Source organism: Eumetopias jubatus, unplaced genomic scaffold (assembly GCF_037043125.1).
Source record: "Eumetopias jubatus isolate StellerSeaLion01/CBP00866 unplaced genomic scaffold, mEumJub1_p1.0 scaffold_5, whole genome shotgun sequence".
Taxonomy (NCBI): Eukaryota; Metazoa; Chordata; class Mammalia; order Carnivora; family Otariidae; genus Eumetopias; species Eumetopias jubatus.
Genome location: NW_028274811.1, coordinates 103424853 through 103443871, shown reverse-complemented (window position 1 = coordinate 103443871; position 19019 = coordinate 103424853). Strand labels below are relative to the sequence as shown.

The 19019-nt window shown below is 43.3% G+C and overlaps 1 long non-coding RNA gene across 3 annotated transcripts in view; it reads left to right on the top strand.

Moving 5' to 3' along the window:
- Positions 1–960: 960 nt before the first annotated feature.
- The window catches only part of LOC114211845 (uncharacterized), a 33047-nt gene continuing 14988 nt past the window's right edge, over positions 961–19019 (top strand). The window contains exons 1-2 of one of the 3 annotated variants that reach the window (XR_003609850.1): positions 961–1187; positions 15619–15675. This is a non-coding gene — a long non-coding RNA (uncharacterized LOC114211845). The remainder of the gene's footprint in view (positions 1188–15618; positions 15676–19019) is intronic. The other 2 variants (XR_003609852.1, XR_003609851.1) reach the window with 2 other exon arrangements.

Genomic DNA, 19019 nt, shown 5'->3' with positions numbered 1-19019 from the left:
GTGACTTTGGGCAAATCACACTAACCTCATCACAGATAAAATTCCCTTATCAGTGATATGGGGCTCGTACTACTGACTACCTGACATGCTTGCAGTGGGATCAGGACAGAGCTGCATGCGAAACGTTCAGCGGAGTGCCTGGTGCAGGCGAAGTGCCCATTACAAATGAGCTATTATTGTTATCCTTAGTTGAGTGAGATACAAGATGGCTTTGTCTATCCACATTTTGGAGAAGAGTACTGGGAGAGAAATTTCTGGGTCTCCTGGCTGCCACTTCAAGCAGCCAGTTTACACTTGAAAGCATCCGTTCAAATGGTGAGCAAATCCAGGCCTTCTGTGGCCACAGCAAGAAAAAGAACTTTCTGCCTGGTCCTCACTCTTTCTGATTCTTTTTTTCTTTCTTTGCTTTATTTCTTTAAAATAAATGACTGCACACATGTTATTTATTTATTTTTGGTTAACGTTAAATTGAGGTTTTGACCGAAACTCAGCCTGCACATACTTGAAAAGCCATCAGGCTTGTTGGGCCGCGGATAAAGGTCTTGGGATTTCCCCACGGGGCTGCGGAGAGTACAGACAGGAAGCCCGGGACCGAGCGCCTGACCAGAACTTCCTCGGGGGAGGCTGGAGCAGAGCACGGCATCCTGCTCAGAACTCTCCAGAGTACTCAGGCCAGAGCACTGCTCTGCTCCAAGGGGCACGCTGGAAGAGGGACCCCAGCCCTGACCCGTGGGTCCAGACCCAGCAGACAGCAGGAGGCTGAAGCCTCCCCCAGAGAGAGGCTGACACTCTCAGGCTGGAACCTTCCATTCTGGCCCAACCTCTCCCCCCTCAACCCCCCCCTCCCTGCGCTGAGGAGGGAATTGAGAAGGGACTTTCCAGAGAGCGTTTGCGTGCAGGGTGTGGAAATGGAATAAAAGCATATGCAAATAGGCCTTTGCGTGCCTTCCTCTACTCCAGTGAGCAAGAGCCTTTCTCCAGAAAGATGCTCTTGCTCCAAGACACTTGACAGCTCTCTTCCTTCCCTGGACGGCGGTGGCAGCACCCAGTGGAGTGGTAAAACCTGGGTAGGAAGCCATGCCCAAGGGGAGGCCTGGATGGACAGGAGGAAGGAGCAAAATGAGGAGGGGGAGAACTGGCTGCTGAATTGGAAAAGATAAAGTCAAATGAAATTTTAGGAGCTCTCTGTGAGTATGAGCTGGGAAAAATAATCATTGCAAGCTGATTTATTATGTACTTATCTTCTGTCTGAGAGGCAGCAGGCTTTGTACAGTGGATTATTGCCGAGAAAATGGCACATTAAAGATATAATCAAGATGTTTAAGGCATATTGAATGACATTAGAGTTAAAATAGGTGAGACTCTTGTCATGGTCTATAAATATAAAAATGTCAGTGGTTTGTAGATATTTCCAGTGCTTTAGTTAAGCTGTAGCTCCAGTTCCAAAAGGAAAATATTTTTAACCTTTTGTTAGTTTCAGGGTGGGGTAGGGTGGGGTTGGGAAGTGGCATAGAACCTTTATGGATCATAAAACAATATGCTTTAAACTCTGGTGTTGTAGACTGTGGCCTCTGTCTAGCAAGTCATAAACTTTCTTGCCGTGACTAGCATGCGAATATTGCACGGTACCTATTAGGTGATCTGGGGGCTTAGGGAGTGGCGGATTATGGCTGCTGTATTTTGTTTGTTGTTTCCTATTCTTGATCTCATTCAGTCTTTGGATATAAAAGTTTTTCTTTAATCTTTTTTTACATTACTGAACTTGACTTGTATATTAATTGGGCAAGTAGTGTAGCTCTTCTTTCTTGAAAGCTTAATTACTGTATTATTGTATTTTCTTGTCATTTGGGACCTTCACATTCAGTGCCCATTATTTCATTAGCCTGCTCGGGCTTGCCCTTGGTTTTGCCCCAAACCCTTCTGATGGCAGTGCTGGGCTGACATTTGCCCCCAAGTTGTTGATGATGGGTTTTTGAACAGAACACATTTATCTTCAGTTGTTTGTTTTTAATGAAAACCACCTTACTGTCCTTATGCATTATAGTCCTCAGGACAGTGTAGCACCAGGGCCAGAAGCTCTTTATGGTTGGAACTCAGTGAGGGAGAGGAAGGTAGAAACCTTGACTTTGGGGTTTGCTCAGACTGCTTGGAGTTGCTTGGATTGTTAATGTGTGGGGTAGGTGGTGGTGGAGTCTTCTCTTGGGATTCCACCAGGCCCAGGTATGGGATGGGGCGTGGTGTTGCCTGGAAGGCCAGTGATGCTTCTCGGTCTTCCTGCCTTTGAATTCCTATCACCCCCCTTTTTCTGAGGCCCCTTTGGGAATTCAGGGTAGTCTCATCTTCTCAGTGTGGGCCTTCGGGTTAAATCTGTAGCAAATACTTGTTTTCTCTGGCTGTCAGCAAATTATAATCTTGGGTGCGGTCCCTAAAAGCCAGCTTTGGGGCACTTTTTGGATTCAAGGTGATTCTTCCCACTAGCTCTATAATCTGGCAAAAATTCCTTACTTTGGTCCTGGCCTCAATCTTAATAATAATGATAATGATAATAATATTAATAAATTAAACATTTTTTAGCAATAACTAATGAAGTATTTTTATGATTTACAGTTTGCAAAGCATTCTCATAGGTCATGTAATTCTTCCATAAAATTTGTAAGGTTAGTAGAGACAAGTAGAATTAGCACATAATGGGAGCTTATTAAATATTTGTTGAATGGACCTGTTATAACCATTTTACTGCTAAGGAAATTGAGACTCAAAGAGGTCAAGTGACCTACTCAAGGCCCCACTGCCCCGGAGGGACTCGAATTCGCATCTTCTGACTTTTTTCCTTTCCAGACCAGCTCTGATATAATAGTGTTTTTTTTTTTAAATTTTTTAAAAAGATTTTATTTATTTATTTGACACAGAGTGAGACAGCAAGAGAGGGAACACAAGCAGGGGGAGTGGGAAAGGGAGAAGCAGGCTTCCTGCTGAGCAGGGAGCCCGATGCGGGGCTCGATCCCAGGACCCTGAGATCATGATCTGAGCCGAAGGCAGTTGCTTAACCAACTGAGCCACCCAGGCGCCCCTGATATAATAGTGTTTTACATGCTATTTGTTGTCCTTTGTTTTTGATGCTCTAAAAAAAAAGATTCTGGGAAAATGTAAATGGATGGCTATACTATCAAAGGGGTGACAGAGCCTTGCCTGTACCTCTGTGTACATGTTTCTTAGGTTCCTTACTCTTCCAGGAATGTATATCCTTCAGGACATGACTATTTGGATACATACCTTATTGGAAGATAAAAAACAAGGTCATGTCAAAAAAATGACTGTCTTAGATTTTTACTATTTCTTGGACTTTCAGGCATTACACTGCATGGATCCAAAACTACTACCAGAGTTTTGGATGTGGGGCCGAACAATTTTCTCTAGCTTTGTGTCTTGCGGTCCTGGGGAGAGTCACACAGTGCTATCATTTTGGCGGGGGCTGGTGTTCAGGGAACAGCAGTTGTCTGGCCCTATAGTAGTTGCTACAGCTGCTCCCACTGCTGGAGGAAATGTCACTCCGATCAGCTCAGATATTAGAATAATAAGAAAGGAACCCCTTGTTCTACCAAAGCCGAGACTTCAGCTGTGGGGTTGTGCCCATGCACCAGTAACATTCCATCTGCTTGCCAGGGACTTCCTTCAACCCCGTGATACCAGGAGCAGAGAGAAGGAAGAATTTCCCTCCTAAGTCTAAAGCTAATTAGAGAGGAACGCCAGTGGGTATCCGCCTAAGGGCCTTTCCCTTTGACTTCTGTAACTGGAGACTCAAAAGCGTTAGCTAAGAAATTTCTCCCAGAGGAAAGCTGGAAAAACCATTTGGATTACTTCTTAACTGAACTGATACTTCCCCCCCACCCTTTCAACATGCAATGGTATCACCACCTAGGTGGTCTCAGACTTGCCAGTCTGTTTTTTAATGGTTTCTGCACCTTGTTTAGAAAAGCCTTTCTCAAGTGAAGGTTATAAAGATTTATTCTGACACGAAACTTTATAGTTTTAGTTGTTATCGCATTATTTATTTATAGTTAGCTCTTTTATCCATCTGAAGTGTATTTTTGATATGGTGTGAGACAGAGCTGATGTTAATTTTTTCCTTTATGGATGTCAGTTTTTCCCCTCTACTGTCTTTTTTTTTTTTTAATAACTTTTTAACTTTGGGATAGTTTTAGAATTATAGAGAAGTTGCAGAGATAGTACAGAGAGTTCCTATATATCCCTCTCAGCTGCTTTTTTATTTGAAAGGATATTTTTGCCTGGTCCTAAATTCCCACATATACACGGATGTCTTTCTAGAATCTCACTTTTATTTTATTGATGCGTTTGCTATTTCTGTCCCAGTATCACGTGTTTAATTAATATTATTTCCCGACAGTTCATAGCTTTTGGTAGGGAATCTGAGATCTCACAGGGCTTTTAAGGGGTCACATCCAGAGTTCAGGCAGGGGAGGGATTAGTAACCCTGTTTATGGATGTTGCTGCTGCTGAGGGGATTGGCCAGGAAGGAGCACATGCATCTTGCTGGGACATAGGGAAGGAGGTCATCGTTAGTGACCTGCCCCTTATACAGAATGCCCTATTCTCTGAGCACAAGCCTTGGACACAATGGCAAAGATGAGGCTCTGGAGTAGGGATTCTCCTCAGTACTATTGACATTGGGGACTGGTAATTCTTTTTTTTTTTTTTTTTAAGATTTTATATATTTTACAGAGAGAGAGCGCAGGAGAGAGCACAAGCAGGGAGAGCAGCAGAGGGAGAGAGAGAAGCAGGCTCTCTGCTGAGCAGGGAGCCCTATGCGGGTCTTGATCCCAGGACCCTGGGATCATGACCCGAGCCGAAGGCAGATACTTAACAGACTGAGCCACCCAGGCGCCGTGGGGACTGGTAATTCTTGGCTATGGGACTATCATGTGCATTGTGTAGGATGTTTAGCGGCATCCCTGGCCTCTACCTGCCAGATACCATTGGCACCCTTGACTACTCAAGACAATCAAAATTTTCTGCAGACATTGCAAGTATGCTTAGGTGTCACCACCCCCTCAACCCCTGCAGTGATTGAGAAGCACCTCTCTGAAGTCAAGCTGTGTGAGTGTTGAACCCTGGCCTTACTAGGAGGCCCTAGCCATGTGCCTCCATTTCCTCCCATGTAAATTGCAGATGAAAATCATAATGGCGCCTGTCTCCTAGGATGGTCCTGAGGACCAATGGAACAAATACACATGAAGCACTCAGAACGGACCCTGGTAGGACAGCCCCTAGCTCAATGTTAGCTATTACTATTATTTAAAAAAGTCCTTTATATTTGATTTCACTCCTAATAACCACACAGACTTCCCATTTTTCTACTACCTCCATATCTTCTCCACTGTGGAACAACTGTGTTGAAATCAATGGTATTTACCAAAAAAATTACATGTCTTTGTTAATGAAATGGAACTCTATTTTCAGAGCTCCATAACTGCTAATTAATCAGCTCCCATGATAAACTCATCTGAGCTGCGTGCGAATTTTATTTGCAGCTACAGAAGAGCAATTCCAGTTAGTTAACAGGCTTTTAAGTGACAATCCAGCTCTGTGAGCAGCAGAAAAGCCCAGAAATGATTTTCTAAGCAAGGTGGTAACGAGAGTGGGAAGAGAGAAATCTGTGATAAGGAGAAGACTGAGGATTTACATGATTCATTCACTGGATGGCTTCGGGAACGCTGTGTTCATTTTCCATTGAAAGGCACCATCATCTTGCAAGGCAGAGGGGAATGGATGGAAGACGTGTCTTCCTGCAGTTCATGTCACTTAGTTGCCCACCCCCTTCTTTTCTTCGTAGCAGTAGTTTTTGTGACACCGTAATGTTTGCTATTAAGCTTGCCTGAGAACTCTTGTGGGGATGATTATTTTTAGTGTTTAAGAAGATCTGGCTGACATGGAGCTGTGGGCTGTCTCTACCTTTGTCCAAAGGGCTCACTTCCTCAAGTGAAACCAGGATTTGGCTTGAGAGAGAGGAGAGGGGAATGACCTGGCCTGGGCTGGAGGGGCAGCAGGCCGGACAAGGCTCATTAGTTTGATGACTTTGGTGAGGCTTGGTTAATTCACTTTGCTAGGGCAGCTGGCTGATTGGCAGCCTGGGTCCTGAAATTGAAATAATTAGGCTGAAAATTCCAGTTCTTTTAACTTGCTGACTGCGCTGCCTTGGGCAAGTCACATAACCTTTTCTCCTCTCTGGAATGATTTTGATCATAGTACCTACCTTGTAGCTTTGTTGTGAATTTGAAATGAGACAATTCATTCAGCTGGGTGGCTCGCACATACGTACTTCATACGTCTAAGCTATTATGGTAATTGTTATGATGATTATTTATTTGAGTGTCCTGGGCATTGTGCAAGGGATGGGGAGGCTACATCCAGGGCAAATATGACATTTTGTGCCTCTACAGGGAAATACACACTAGAAATTGGAGTGTTTCGACAGGTAAACCTTGAAAGCTGGGGAAGAGGGAGGGAGTCAGAGAAGTCTCCAGAGATGGTACCTTAGTAACCACAAAGGCATGGACCCTAGACATGGGCAGAGCCTGTACACAGGGGGACAGATAATCAAGGTCATGGACACAGGGGCATGGAGCTTTGAATTCTTTTTCCCCGAAATAGAAGAAATTACCAAATTTGAAGTGGATAGGCTGGAAGACCAGAGAGAAAAGAATTGTCCACTTTTGCTGTATGAATCCGGCCATCAGACAGTTTCTGCAGACTTGAAGCGTATTTTGTATTAGGCGAGGCTCTGTTTCCTGGCTGACTGGGCCCCAGAGCCTAGAGGTGCCAGGCACCTGATACATGGCTGCGATCATTTGTTTGGGGAGTTGTGTTCTGCTAAGTCTCTTTTCTCATTGCAAGAACTTGCCTCATGGTCATCAGCGGATTTTGTTTTACACAGAGGACTAGGGAAGTTCAACACTAGTGGATAACCCTGCGGTTTTTTACTGGCAAAGACTTGTTGACCCTGTTTCTTTAGTATTGCCATGTGTGTTCCAGCTTTCCTCCTAAGGCTATGAGCAGAGATCTAAATGAGATAATTATGCAGACTATTTAAAAACTTTTTAAAAATGAAGTGCTATGTAAGGAACTATATATATATATTTTTTTTTGAGTGAACATATAAAGCAATTTGGATGCATCTCCTTTACACCTTTTGGGAGTGAACTGGAAGACAAGGATTAATTTAGCTTTGAAAGGATTTTAGATTTGTAAAGTTATAATAGATTAGTAGCTCTCCTAAAAGCCTCACATACTGAAAATGCATTCCTTTATTCTAACCCTATATAGCAAGAGCAGAATGCTACAGTAGTAATTTTGTTTGGCAGGATTATATTTGTAACAACTTTTGGGTTAGTTTTTATTTTTCCCCTCAAATGGTGGGGAAAATACATAAGAGAGAAAGGGATGAATTCTTGGAAATAGAAGTGAATAACTCTACTATCATAATGCACCAAGACCAAGTCAGGTGAGAGATTTCTTTTCACAGGATAAATTATACATTTGCCCAACAGAGTTACACAATGGAACTTTGTCTTAGAAAAGAATTTAACTTTTTATTGATTGAATACAATTCCGTTTTCCTGGGCTCTACACTGGGGAAATGCTAATAATGGAGAAAACAGTACTGTTGATAAGTGTAAAGGGTCAGTGGTTAAAAATCCTTTGTATTGTTTTTGGTTTCTATTTTCTGACTGCAAATCTCATGAAGTTGACAAAATGACTCATAGTGCGGAGTACATTCTGGTAAATAGGAGGCAATTACTTTTCTGAGTTTCTCTGTCCCATTCTCCATTGTGGCTGAGAAATGATTCTGGCTGTACAGTTTAAGTTCATTTTGGCCTGGCTGCCTGAGCAGCCCAGGAGCGAACTACTGCCATGCTGGAGATGCACACTCTGAGGAACCTGAGGTTGGAGGGTCTCGGTGACTCCATCCAGGCAGAGCTTCTGACAGTCCCTGTTCATGCAGTACAGTAACTGTTCAGAGTGCCTGTAGGGAGGTTGTCTGGAAGTTAGGTGGTCTTCACAATGAGAATGTGCTGGTTGGGCAGATGGTGGGAGAGTAGGAACAAGAGATAATCTTTCCATGGGCAGAGAGGAGTCGTTAGTTATAAGAAAAGCCTAGAATTTATTACAGTATAATTACTCAAGAAATGTTTTCTAATCATCTGCCGTGTGCAATGCACTGCTGTTATGGGGTGGGGCTAAAGGGGTTGAAAATGTCATACCTGTCTCTGAGAAAGTCATTGTGTCACCAGACTTACACTGATGTATTCAAGACCTTGCAGGCTCCAGTGTTATATTGCGTGATTAGGTGATGGATATGCAGGACTATTTCTTGCCACACCAGCCCAGAATATTTAAAAAGTGCAATGGGGATCCCATTGCTTCCCTGCTTCCTCTGTCTTCTATTAGGGTCAACTCCAAATTCCTAAGCAAGGCCGATATGAAGGGCTGCCTGGACCACCCTTACTTCCACGCCATCCCTAATCTTGTTATTGGCTCCAGCAGAGGGGCCCCTGCCTGTCCCCACTTGTGCCTGGTCACATCCTATCTCAGAGTGTTTGAATATTCTGTTCCCTCTGCCTCAACACCCTTTTACCTGATCCTCACCAGACCACAGCCTGTTTATCTTTCAGAATTTCTTCTTCTTCTTTTTTTCAAGATTTTATTTTTTTAAGTAATCTTTAAACCCAACATGGGGCTCGAACTCACAACCCCAAGATCAAGAGTTGCATGCTTTACTGACTAAGCCAGCCAGGTGCCCCCACGATTTCTTCTTAATGTCACTTCTTCCTAACCAAGAGGTTCTTCATGGGATCTTGTGCTTTTCCACTGGTGGCACTGCTCACATTTGAGCTCACTTGTTTTGTATGATTGTTTCTGAGATCTTGGTCTCTCCTGTTATTTGGTGATCTCCATGGGGTCAAAGGCAAGGTCCATGTTCCTTTTGCTCCCTGCTGTATCTCCAGCATTTGTCCCAGGGCCTGACATCGAGTAGGTGCTCCATAAATGAATGACAATGAATAAATGAACAAATGAATGGATGGATGGATGTTGTGGAAGGAGAGATTCGCCTGGGCTGATGCAGTTGTCCTTTCAAAGCAAATGGTCTCTCCTACTAGGGCACTTGGCATGTTGTACTAAATGTCCCGTTTGTCTGCCCTCATGTACCCATAAGCTCCTAGAGGACAGGGATTGGATCATAACGATCTTTTCATCTTCAGAGTGTGGCTCACATGGAAACTCAATGGTAGTTTGTGGGATGAAGGATGCATTGTGCATGAATGGAGGGGGACTTACCTGGTTTTTTTTTTTTTTTTAAAGATTTTATTTATTTATTCATGAGAGACAGAGGGAGGGAGAGAGGGAGAGAGAGAGAGAGAGAAGCAGAGGGAGAAGCAGTCTCCCAAGGAGCAGGGAGCCCGATGCGGGACTCGATCGCAGGACCCTGGGATCATGACCTGAGCTTAACCATCTGAGCCACCCAGGCGCCCTTATCTGGGTTTTAAAGCATGCTTGGGGATGAGAGGAAGATGGAGGAAAAGTGAATTGAAGCATCCACACAAAATAGCAGTAAGAGTTGGGAAGCAAACAAGATTAGGATTAAGGAAAAAAGCTGAAAACCTGAATTAGAAAAGTACTGGGTAGCCACCAGACACGGCTTGACAGGATGTACTCATACTACAGATCGGAGGGGTGGGGTGGAGAAGTCACTTGGAATTTCCCCAGCCGAACCTAATGTCTGTCTTTCAGCTTGCTGTTCACCTCATGAACTTTAGCCATTCAACAAATATTCATCAAGCACCTATTCCATGCATTCCCAGTGGGGGGAATAATGCCCCCCAGAGCATAGAAACTGGCTATTTGGGGGGTGAAAAAAATCTTATTGTTTTTATATATGAAGCATAGACGTACATATGGCACATAAACAGTGTACAGTCTGTGGTATTAAAATTTCATAGTGGGGGCGATTAGGAAAATATGTCTAAAAAGGCTCTTTCAGGGGATGATAATGAAAAAGAGTTCTCGGGTTGAGAACCGACTGACTCTGCACTGAGCATTATCTGGTCAAAGTGCACACTCCCATGGAGTTTTCATTCTCGTGAGGCAGATAGATAACAAACAAATAAGTAACCAGAACTATCCCAGAATAAGAAATGTTATGAAGAAAAAAGGGGATGGAGCACATGGGAGTGAGGGTGGGCATGTTTGTGGTTATTTTAGCCTGGGGGTCAGGTGATCCTGATGAGGTGATACTTGAGTCTGAAAGAAGGGAGAGGTGAACGTGGCAAATATTTGGAAGAGGAGCATTTCAGGAAAAGGCAATAACCTGGGGGGAATCGTAACAGCAAGGAAGCCACCTGTGTGGGAGTGGATGAGTGAGGGATGGTAGGAATGAGCCTGGAGATGGGACGGGTCAGATCACACAGGTCCGCTGGCCATGCTAAGGGGTCTGGACTTTGCTCTGAGTGGGAAGGAAGCTGTTGGAGAGCTTTATTTGGGAAGTGGCATGATCTGATTTACCTGCTGATGAGATTCCTCTGGCTGCTCTTTGGGGGTAGACTGTAGAGGCAGGAGTGGAATGGGGCAGTGAAGAGGTGGTTGCCGGGGTTTAGGTGGCAGGTGATAGGGTTTTGGGTGAAGGTGAGGGGTTAGGGTCCCGTGTGCTGTGAAGGAAGAGCTCTCGGGATTTGCAGAAGGTTGAATGAAGGGTGTGAAAGAAATAAGTCAGATATGCCACAGTTTTAGCCTGGGCCCCTGGGTTCCATTTACTGAGCCAAGGTGGCCTGTAGGAGGAGGGTGTCTTCCTAGGGGCCGGTCTTAGAGTGAGGTCTTCCTTCCACCAGCTGCTGGCCCCTCCTACGTTTCGTTATTTTTCATCTCTATACATTGCCACCTTATTTTCCTTTAGGGAAGAAACTTTTTAAAATTTTTATTTATTTATTTTTAAAACTTCTCCAAGAGGCAGGCAGTGGGGCAGAATGGTTAAAGTGTTAGTTGGTGGGGCGCCTGGGTGGCCCGGTTGGTTAAGCATCTGACTCTTGCTTTCGGCTCAGGCTGTGATTTCAGGGTCATGAGATTGAGCCCCCTGTCAGGCTCTATACTCAGCACAGAACCTGTTTGAGATTCTCTCCTTTTTGCTCTGCCCTGCGCACCCCCCCCCCAACTCTCTCTCAAATAAAAAAATGAATAAAATCTTAAAAAAAAAAAGTGTGTACTAGGGTGAGTGTTTTAACTGCTTACCTTCTAGTCTTACTTCCCTTTTTCTTCCTCTTCTTCCTCCTTGATTTTTTTTTTCTTGTCAAGTAGAGATGGCAACAGTATCTACTTCCTATGGCTTGTGAGAGTGAAGTCAGATTTGCATGTGAAGTGGCTTGTGTGGGTCTGGCAAACAGTTGTCAATTGGCAGTTATTATGTTGCATGGCTCCCCCCTTCCCATTAGATTTTTGGGCTGCTGGCTCTTGTATCTCAGGGTCATCCATGTTGGAGCATGTTAGGGTGAAGGTATCACTTTTTCTCCTTCCATGTCTTGGTTTTCCTTTACATAAAAGGGGGAAGCAAGACTTAAGAGATGAAACAGTGGAGTCCCTCCAATGCAGGTATGTACATTGTTTATTGCATTGTATTCTAAGTATAAAAGGCTACATTTAGTTGAGGGTGATAGAGAAGCCATTGCATGCCATCCAGGGAAGCAAGTGCCCAGTGGATCATCCCGAGTAGGTGGAATTGATGCTACAGCATGAGCAGTACAAGACGTGTATATAGTAATCACCAAATTGTGTGGATCCAACAAGAATAAAAATGCCTGGAGCTCTGGCTTAGGGCCATGCGTGAATGGAGCATGAAGCCTGGCGTGGAACAGGAGTGGAAGGCACAGGTGTAGCACAGCGACAGATATAAACAAATGTATAGAAGTATAAACAGAGATGAAAATAAGTGGCTGCCTCTTTCCTTCTCTGTATTTGTGACAGACTTTGTTAATCCATCACATCATTCATTCCTGATTCTGATATAAAACTATTGTTTATTGAATGCTTACTGCATGCCAGACACTGTGTTCTAGAAACATTACCTGGCTTATTCCCAGCAACCCAGTGACCTAGATCTATTATTATCCTTACAGAACAGGTGAGAAAAGTGGGTCTGAGAGAGGTCAGTCACTTGTCCAGGATCACGCAGCTGGACAGTGGCTGAGCTGGGATTACAACACTGTCAGCCAAACTCAAAAGCCTGTTCTCTGATTATTTTGTGTTACTACCTCTAGATATGCCCAGATGCTACCTCAGAATCTTTCTCCCTGGTAAATTCATTCTCATCTGCTTCATTAAGATTTTGAGATTCAGGTTCATATTACAGTTGACATTCATTTATTTGTTCATTCATTCATTCGTTCATTCACTAATTAAACAATAGTTTTGTGCATCTACCATATGCCAGGCACAGTGTTAGGTGCTAAGGATTCAGTAGTGAGTAGGACATAATCCCTGCTCAGGGATCTAGTTAGTGGAAGGATCACTTCTTGTTTATGACTCTCAGTGGGTAGGAAGACTCAGAATTTGTGTGATTTGGGACTAACATAGTTAGTCCTTCCTTTCCTTTCCTTCCCTTCCCTTCATTGAACCAGAAAGTATCCCAATTGATGATGGAAATCAGCAACAATCTGAAAAATGAATTATGATGCCCCAGCATGCACCCTGGACAAAATTGGGCCAGGCATCACCTTTTTCTGACTTGACTGATTAAGCTGTTTGATCTTGGGCCTCTATTATAATTCATGGTCAAGCAATGCTTTCTCATGCATTGTTCACTTTGCTCCTTCCAGCATCTGATTGGAAAGAGGAGGTCTCTGATGTGCGGAGAAGTTATGTGACTTGCCTACTTCTTGCAGTGGTAGGAGACAAGCTGGGACTAGAACCCGGTTCTAACTTCTAGCTCCTTGTTTTTATTATCTCATCATGCTAACATCTTAATGTCTTTACACTTTCTGTTTCCCCATCTATAAAATAAGGAAATTAAGCCACATGATCTCTAAAACTAACTTCCTTCTTTCCTTCCTTAACTCTGGAGTACCTACCATGATCCAGACATTATACTAAAGCACGAAGTAATATTATGGAAAATGCACACACACACACACACACACACACATCAAGGAAGTTAAAAGACAACTCACAGAATGGGAAAAAATGTTTCCAAATTGTGTATATGGGACTTGTATCCTGAACATAGAGAAATTGTTACAACTCAATAAAAAAGACGACCCACTTAAGAAGTTGGCAAAGGGGGTGCCTGGGTGGCTCAGTGGTTAAGCGACTGCCTTCGGCTCAGGTCATGATCCTGGAGTCCAGGGATCGAGTCCCACATCGGGCTCCCTGCTCAGCGGGGAGTCTGCTTCTCCCTCTGATCCTCTTCCCTCTCGTGCTCTCTGTCTCTCATTCTCTCTTTCTCAAATAAATAAATAAAATCTTTAAAAAAAAGAAGTTGGCAAAGGATCTGAATACACATTTTTTAAAAGATTTTATTTATTTATTTTGACAGAGAGAGAGAGACAGCGAGAGAGGGAACACAGCAGGGGGAGTGGGAGAGGGAGAAGCAGGCTTCCCGCTGAGCAGAGAGCCCGACGTGGGGCTTGATCCCAGGACCCTGGGGTCATGACCTGATCCGAAGGCAGACGCTTAATGACTGAGCCACCCAGGGGCCCCTGAATACACATTTTTTCAAAGAAGACATACAAATGGCCAGTAAGCACAAGAAAAGATACTCAACACCATTAACCATCAGGGAGATGCAAATCAAAACCACAGTGAGATACCACTTTACACCCAGTAGGATGGCTATGATCAAAAGAAAGAGAATAACAAATATTGGTAAGGATGTGGAGAAACTGAAACCTCATACACCGCTAGTAGAGTTGTAAAATAGTGCGGCCACTTTAGAAAACAGTCTGGCAGTTCCTCAAAAGGTCAATCATAGAGTTACCACATGACCCAGCAATTCTACTCCTAGGTGTATACCCAAGAGACATGAAAACATATGTCTACACAGAAGATTGTACACAAGTGTTCACAGAAGCTTTATGCATAATAGGCAAAAAATGGAAACAACCTAAATGCCCATCAATTGATGGACAGATATACAAAATGTGGCATATCCATGCAATGGAATATTATCCATTCATAGAAAGGAAATGAAGTACTCATACATGCTAAAACACAGACAAACTTTGAAAACATCATGCTAAGTAAAAGAAGTCAGCCACAATAAGGAAATCACTTATTGTATCATTTCATTTATTTAAAGATTTTTATTTATTTATTTATTTATTTGAGAGAGAGAGAATGAGAGATAACACGAGAGGGAAGAGGGTCAGAGGGAGAAGCAGACTCCCTGCTGAGCAGGGAGCCCGATGCGGGACTCGATCCCAGGACTCCAGGACCATGACCTGAGCCGAAGGCAGTCGCTTAACCAACTGAGCCACCCAGGCGTCCCTCATTTCATTTATTTAAAATGCACAGAATAGGCAAATCTTTAGAGACAGAAAATTAGTGATTGCCTAGGGCTGGGGGAAATGGGGAGTGGCTGTTAATGGGTATTAGGTTTATTTTGGGGATGATGAAAGTGTTCTGATGATTATGTTGATGGTTGCATTCTCTGTGAATATATTGAAAACCAATGTTATTGTACACTTTAAATAAGTGAATAGTATGGAATGTGAATTATATCTCGATAAAGCTATTATATATATGTTAAAAACCCTAGCATGGTCTCTGCCCTTGTGGAAAACATAATCTTGCTGGGAAGATAAATATTAATCAAATAATTATACAGAGAGATTTATAGTTACAAATTATGGTAAGTGCTATGAAGGGAATGAACTGGATATTATGAAAGAGAATAGCAGGAGGCTAATGGGGGTTAGCGAAGAGGTATTAGAAAAACTGTAACATTCAGGTGCTCCAGCAGAGATCCCCAAATAGCACTGGCTTAGAAGAGGCAAATGTTTAATTCACGCTGGTGCGGTAGTGCAGGTGTACCCAGTCTAGGGCTCATATGGAAACCATACAATTTTTAAGGATCTTCTAACCTGTTGCTCTTTTTCTCCCTTGGAGGGGCTCTCCACCATGTCTACAGTCTAAGCAGTGAGAAGGAGAAAAGAGGCACAGGAAGGCTCATCACTTCTGCTCAGAGCCAGAACTCAGTCACACAAGACTGGGGTGTACCGGGTGTTCATGGGCCCAGACTAAATTCTGGGGTTCTATTACTGTGAAAGGGGGGAAAACAGAGGTTGGGTGAACGGTTAGCAGTCTTTGCCATAGATGGTCTCTCTGAGGAAGTGACATTGAAGGTGAGAACCTAAGGATGAGTTGCTGTTAAAGAGAGGGAAGAGTTAGGCAAAGGGGATGACGTATGTCAGGGACAGGAAGCAGGAAAGACCAGCTATAGTATTTAACGCTGTTTAATGATGTGCATGTCTACCACACCCATCCCTCCCAATGCTTAGAACTTCTGAGTGCCGTGACTTGACCTGGGTTTACCTGCCTTTTTTCTCTCGTATCTTACAGGGCTGGGGCTGGCCAGGACTGCAAGGAGGGGGGCTTCGTGCCGACTCTAGAAGGCCGGTGTGTATCCTCAGCTTTGAGAACTGAATTCCATGGGTTGTGTCAGTGTCAGACCTGTGAAGTTCAGTTCTTCAGCTGGGATATCTCTGTCATCATGGACTCAGGGATCCTGCAGACAGCAGACCCAAGGGTGGCTGAAGAATTTGGAAGACTGGAGACAGAAGGGCAAAGTCTCAGACTCTGAAGGAATAGGGAGGGGGGGCTCATGGGAAAAGCACACATTCAATCACGAGAAAACTTGAGTTCTATGCTGAGCAGGGTTCCAGCTAGCTAAACGAATGCTCTCTGCAAGTCATTCTTATTATGGCTACTGCCACTACTAGTTTACATATATTGATTACTTATGACGATCCAGGTACTGTACTAAGGACTTTACATGCTATTATAGAAGACTCTTGGGGAAAATCACCAATGAAGCTTGAGACACCTAGCACTGCCATGCAATGGTATTTTTCTCTCTTCATGGGATCAGACAGAATTAATAGAATGTTACAGTTATTCTTTAGCATGGATTGCTGAGAGAACTAGTCTCTCTTAAAGATGAGACTTACGGGTACATCCCTCTTATGGTCCCCCTGTCCCTTTACTTGAATCTCTACTTCCTTGCCTTCTATAAATACATTAGGGATACATTGTGTCTTTATATTCCAAGCAAGGCAAAAATAGGTTGTAATTAGATCTTACCAGGATCCCTAGTTTCTCCCAGGGAAAAGGGATACAGAGGTTCTGAAGGCTCCCTCCATTTGCTGGCGTGGTTAGCTATATTTTGTGGGTCAAGCTCTTCTGTTGTCTTCCTCTGTCACCAAGTCAGTTAGGTCTATTCTGAGGCTCAGGTTTGCTATGACAATGATGACAATTTTTACCTTTAGGCAGAGGGCTGGGACTGTATAAATAATATCTGGACTTTCATTAGGTTTTAGATCTGATGGGGAATAAGGAGTGTTCTTCATCTCTTGGAAACTCATCTTTGATTCATCGCTGTCTGTTGGTGTGCTGAAATGTCCATCTCTTTATAGCCTACAGAATGAAAGTGTGGTCTGGCCCAGAGAGGAGAGGCACGCACAAAGCATGTGCATTCTCATATTGGCTTCTCAGTGACACTGAGTCAGTGATACTTCTTGTAATCACACAAAGCCTCATTTGGAAAATAGGGACTAAGTAGCAAAAGGATATTGTATAAAAATGTGTAACTACATTCATGGATGTAAGGGGTTGCTTGGTTGTTATGAAAGCCCCCTGGCATGGGTGTGGAGCCTGAGTGTGCTTTCTGGTTATACCGATCCTATCAAGAACCTCCCCCACCCCTCTCACCCTGCCCACTTCCGCCTTTTGCTTACTAGACCCTTAGTCAGTGACTCATTCCTGGACCAGAACGTTGGTGAAGGTCACCTGTGACCAGAGATCAGTGTCCTTAGACCTAGACTACTGGACAAAATCCAGAATTTACACCAGAAGCTCCACGTGCTCTGGGTTTCAGACCATCTGTGCTGTGAACATGGACTTAGACCCAGAACTCTGATTTACTACAAAAGTCTCATCCTTACTAGAGATGAACTCTTCTTAAAGCAAACCTGAGAAATGAAATGTGAAATACACACAGACACATACACATGTGTGTGCACACACATGCACTGAAAAATAGCATGGTAGGTCTGTGAGTAGTGGGTAAATGTTCACTATATATAAACTGTTTCATTTCCTAATTTGTATTAAGATTCCATTAAGTAATACATATCCTGAGGAATTTTGAGGTTTTATTTGTTTTGTCAAAACATATTTTGTATAAGTGGAAAAAGCAGGTCACAAAATAACTTAGATTATATGACTCAACTTATGTAAAATTATAAATGTATATAGGAATATGTGCATTGAAAGATGTACATGAGTTTATTAACAAGGATCATCTCTGGGATGGTGGGAATTGAGATGGGTTTTCTATTCTTTGTAGTTTTCTCTATTGTTTGATTCTTATACTGAGCATATTTAATTAAAACAATAAAGTTATTGAAGGAAATTTCACACACAATTATGATGGCTCTAGACAGTGCTAGTGCTGTGCATTTGTTGGAAGTTATGTTGCAGAGGTGTGCCATGGAAGACTAGAGAGAGGTTCCTGATGTGTTCAGTGAAGAAGGTAAGCATAGTCCCATATACAGTGTGATTTTTTTTCAAGAGGAGCTGTGTGTGGTGTGTGTGTGTGTATGTATGTGTGAGTTCAGTGGATTATGGGTGGAAAGGTAGCAGGTGATTTTCTTTTCTGCCCAAATAAGAAAAAAAAAGAACCCTCAATGTATGCGCTGCTTTCCAAGAATCCATCCACAGTGTAAACCAGTGGTTTTTCAAAGTGTGTTCCCTGAACAAGCAACATTAGTATCACCTGAGAACTTGTTAGAAATGTAAATTCTCAAGCTCCACCCAAGACCCACTGAATAAAAAATTCTGGGAGTGGGGCACAGCAATTTCTGTTTTAACAAGCCCTTTGGCTGACTGATGCACACTGAGGTTTTCGAATCATGGGTGTCAGTCAAGGGACATCCCCACTCCACTCCACAGGAACGCAGCTGATGTTGACGCAAAAGATGCTGTCCCGTTCCTACATGTGTGTATACAGGTATTCTGCAAAACTTATCTCCGAGAGATGAACAGCAGGACCACAAAATCTCAAGGTCCTTACCAATGATCTTTCCAGGAGGGAATAGATCTCTTAAGTTTTTAAGCTACAAACTTTAAGTGCATGAAATCACCTGAAGAAGTGGTTAATTAAGGCAGATTTCTGGGCCATTCCCCTGACCTATAGACTTGGCATCTCCAGGGTACTGTCATTTTAACCATCACCCCAAAGGGCTCCCATCAAGGAAGTTCTAGGAAGACACTGAGCTTTTGAAGGCTTTTCAAACTTCTTTCTTTCTCTCTCTTTTCCATGTATCTTATGTTTCTTCTTCCCATTTTCTCCTTTCCCTCCTGCCGTGATTGATGGGCTCTCAGAAGCAGATTCATCATCCTTTCCGCTCTGTGCTCGGGAGAGAACAGGTCAGATGCTCCTGGAGAGGTGCTTTGGGAGTAATAATAGTAATGGAAGCATTGATTTGCCATCCTCAAATAATAGGGGAAGGTCATGATTTATCAGCTCACATTGATGAAACACAATGGGAAGCTGGACACGCTGCTCAATAGCTGCTTCATATTCATGCTGCGTGGCTGTGGAGACACGTGATTCAGGAACATGGTGGCTTCCTAAATTCTCCCAGTAGTCAAATCTTGGTTAGTTAAGGTGCAGATTCCCACTTAGGGTTCTCCAGAAAAGTGGTATCTCTCTATATGGATGATAGATAGATAGATAGATG